Genomic DNA, 4243 nt, shown 5'->3' with positions numbered 1-4243 from the left:
ACCAGGCCTTTGGCCAAGGCACAGTCTGACCCCCTCCTTTGGCCATCCTCACAGAACTCTAGCCCAATGGTTGCCATTAATCTTATTTGAACTGATTTTATAATGAACTGATTTTATAATGCTGTATCATTTTACTGTTGTTAGCCACTCTGAGCCCGGCTTTGGCTGGGGAGGGCGGGATATAAATAAGTTACCGTATTATTATTATTATTATTATTATTATTATTATTATTATTATTATTATTAATAAACTTTAATTCACATATATTTATTCACAACTTAACAAAGTATGATTATAGATGTCAATTAAAATAAAATACAAGCAGAGAAGGATATCTAGAATTAAATGCACAGGAACACATTTCCATATGAATTCCAGACACGAACAGATAATATTGAAAAGTTTAAAGTAACAAAAATGGCTTTACATTCTCCTATGTCTTCTTACTCTGGTGCATTATAAAAAAGACTTCATTTCTTGGTTAATACATTATCTTGCTGTCTGCCCTCTCTTGTTCTCGTCATATATGAAAGCTGTGCAAACCATGTCCCAGATTTTAATTATTCATTATCTCATGATTGGTGTTCTCACCCCCCCACCCCAAATTTTGAAATTCTGGCGGCAGCACACCCTCCAATATTCCTCAGATGACATTAGGGACCTTCTTCAGTCCCACCCCGACTCTTCTCAATCTTTGCCACCCATTCTCCCCGTGCAGAACATTTCCTATCAGAAGAACAATGGGACACAGCACACATGCCCTCTATCATCCTGAAAAACAACAACCCCTTAATCATGACTTTATTCTACTTTATTCTTTGGTAGATTTCCAAGCAGAAAAAAACACACACCAATAAATAAATTTTAGAAAGGGGAGTGATTAGATGCAGATGAACAAAGTGTCCCGTCCCCTCCAGAAAATAAAAATAAGTCAGGTCTCTTTGTGCTCCACTCTGCTCCCCCTTTCTTCCTACCCAGGCAAGAATTTTGCTGGATATCACCCACGGTCCTTCCTTCTCTTTTTCAAACAGTCGGAGGATGAATGGCAATTCTGAAAGGTTACAGGAGAGATAATGATAGGACAAGTTAGTACAGATAGTTCGAGGTGTACCAGGCAACTCCTACGAGGAATTAACTAGGTTAATTTAGGGGGAAAGGGTGGGCAGAAGATTGACGCTGGGGATGTTCTAAAGGATAGCGATTGCCTACACCTTGCAGGTGCCCCACTGCAAAGCAGAGACCTTTATTTTATTATTATCACACACTTGTATAAATAACTGGAACTTCTCAGCTTGATTCATCACCGATCAGCGTCCTTTCTGCAGCAGCCTCGAGTTATCAGAGGGAGCTTCAACCATGAGGTTCCTCTCCCTTTTCCTTCTTCCTTTGCTGTTGTTGGCCCTGGCCAGCCAGGCTGAAGAAGGTAAAAAGAAAAAGGGGGGAAAAAGGCTCAGATTTTTTAGAAGTCTTTCGTATATGGTAGACTTGTAAAAGGGTAAAAGAGTATTGGGAAATGATCCATAATGAATTGAATTTGTTTTTTTCTAAAGTACTTTCCCAATAAAACCAGAGTCCTTTCAGTTGGGGACAATTCAGACTGAAATTCCCAGGTGTCAAAAAAGGTTATTTACGTATGCCACTACTGCGGGCTGCGTTTTGTTAGCCCCCAAATGGAAAACAAGTGAGGTCCCAACCAAAGAAGAATGGCAACTTAAATTGATGGGACATGCACAGCTTGCAGATCCAACTTATAAAATAAGAGAGCAAGAAGAACATTCGTTTAAAGAAGATTGGAAAATGTTTATTGAATATACAGTATGGGGGGGAATTGTGTACATTTGAAAATGTTGGCAGCATTAAGATAAATTCAACAGTGTAAATAAGTTATGATGGATGTACTGAATGGTATAGTTTATGTAAAATATGCAGGGATTTATGAAGTTGCTCAGATTGATTAAGTGCAAAAGGGATGTTGAGTAAGTGAGTGATTGATAACTCTCTCTCTCTCTCTCTCTCTCTCTCTCTCTCTCTCTCTCTCTCTAAATTACTCACTGGAATCTATGAGCTTATGTCATACCCTCCAACATTTATCTGATGAAAAAAGGGACTCCCTATTCAATAATACTAATAAGAATAAGAATCATAGAATTGTAGAATTTGAAGGGACCCAAGAGTCAAGTAATCCAAATCCCTGCCCATACGCAGCTCATTGGATGGGGTTTCCTTAGCCACTCCGGGCGGCTTCCTACATATATAAAAACACAACAAAACATTTTTAAAACTTCCCTATAGAGGGCTGCCTTCAGATGTCTTCTCAAGATTGTATAGTTACTTATCTTGCTTGCTTGGGTGTCACATAGCTCCATGCCCTCCAACATTTCTCTGATGAAAATAGGTATGTCTCGAGGAAAAGCAGGACATTCTGGGATCAAACCTGAAACCAGAAACCAGGACTTCTTCTGTTTGTTAATCTTCAATGAGTATATCTTGATTAAATATACAATCCATATATATGCAATGTTCAGGGAAATATAAATTGAGTGGTTAATTTGGACAATAACCAGATATTGTGCACAGTCACCATGTCTCGTGGACAATGTACATGTACTCCTTCTGCGAAGAGGGAATTGTGCACAATTCCTGGTCAATATATACAACCCCCCTGCAGGCCTCATAATGACTGAATTTTGTATATTCTTTGGCCATTATGCATAATCCTCAACAGGCCTTATGTTGCCAGTCTTGCCCATCTGACATTCCTGCCACTGTGCCCAAACCCCACTGAGCTCCACATGCCTTACCCCACACACAACTTGAAAAGGAGCAGCAATGCTTGGGCGTTGGGAAACCAGGTGTGCAAGCTCATCCCACCAGGATCACCCCAGGATCAACTGCTGCTGAGCAATATTTCATTGGTGGGGTGGGGGTGGGCGCAGAGATGGCAGTGGGTGGGATCAGAGGGCTGGGCAATGCATGGATACATCATCTGAAGTCGGTTTGAAGTCCAGACTGTGATAACGGTTTCATAATTTTTGACCAGGCAATATATTGCGAATCCCCACTCACCAGGTGCTCAGGCAGTTTCTGAAGCCCTTGCCACTGACGGCACTGGGGGCGCAGGACGAGAAATGCCCCCCCCTTTACTCCAAAGTAAATGGCTGCTTCCTGCCTGCCCGATTTGCAAGCCATGAGCCTGTGCTGCCTATCAGCTGGCCTTGCAGAGTGGCCAAAGACAAATGCACTTCATGTTAGGCAGCGAAACTGGAGATTTAGCAGGAAGGAAACCATGAGCCAGGTCGTACAGAAAGGCAGGTGCCCTGCATTTCTGAAGGGGGAGATGACCTCCTGATTCATAGGCACCAACTCCAGGGGGCCTTGGGGGCCTGGGCACCCACATTTTTTTCCTGTGGGTGTCTGGCCCCCACCCCTGCTGCTGCTGCCTGGCGCTCTGGATCTGATCTTAGCTAGCAAAAGCAGGAGCCAAGCCACATGGATCTTGTTGCAAAAAGAAACATCTCACTTTGCTGCTTGGGAATCTCCCTCCCTCCCCAGCCAAGCTTAGCTGATTAGCCCTAGGCTTAATCATGTGAGCATGGCGGTTTTTTCTTTTAACCTTCCACACGGAGGCCCCACTAACCATTTGGTTCTCTATTTCTTCCAGTGGGCAAGGCTTGTGAGAGGATGAGAGGCTTTTGCGTCCATAAGAGTTCACACTGCCCCAGCAACGAAGTACTTCCGTTTGAATGTGGCGAGAAGAGAAAGTGCTGCAAAAAGTTAGACTCAGATGCGTAACCGTGGATAAGAGAAACCGAACTTCACACGGGGGGGAAACAAAGAGTGCTCGATATATGCTAAGGCAGAAATTGTTAAAAGCATTGCATTCCGCTCATTAAATGCCTGTCAGAAATAAGCAGCTGAAGTGTTCATTGCAAGATAGGATTTGGTCCCAAGGATACTGTTGGATGTTCCTGGTGCTCCCTGCTCAGTTCTGAAGTTTCTCAAGCTCCTGGTGGCTTTTGCTATGCTTAGAAAGTCCACAGCTGCATTTCCGATCAGCTTCAGTCTTCAAACAGTCTTCAAAGGCAGCCGTGTGTAACACATACCAGTAGTCTGACCAGGAGTGTGATGGCCTGGGATTCAGACTCGGAGGCTGAACCTGAGTTATCCCAGCCTGCACAGGAGTCCCCGCCTCCAGAACCAGCTGAGCCGGGGATGGGGCTTGAGCCTGAAGGGTCCTCACCT

General features: G+C 43.6%; 1 long non-coding RNA gene across 1 annotated transcript; it reads left to right on the top strand.

Annotated features, from left to right (window-relative positions):
- The first annotated feature begins 1204 nt into the window (after positions 1-1204).
- LOC308584179 lies at positions 1205-3911 on the top strand. The gene is made up of 2 exons (XR_014006586.1): positions 1205-1424; positions 3663-3911. It is a non-coding gene; the product is annotated as an uncharacterized lncRNA (long non-coding RNA).
- Positions 3912-4243: the final 332 nt, after the last annotated feature.

This window comes from Podarcis bocagei (assembly GCF_964188305.1).
Source record: "Podarcis bocagei genome assembly, chromosome: 3".
Classification (NCBI taxonomy): domain Eukaryota; kingdom Metazoa; phylum Chordata; class Lepidosauria; order Squamata; family Lacertidae; genus Podarcis; species Podarcis bocagei.
The sequence above is the reverse complement of the archived record's forward strand: the minus strand, read 5'-3'. Positions and strand labels throughout refer to the sequence as shown.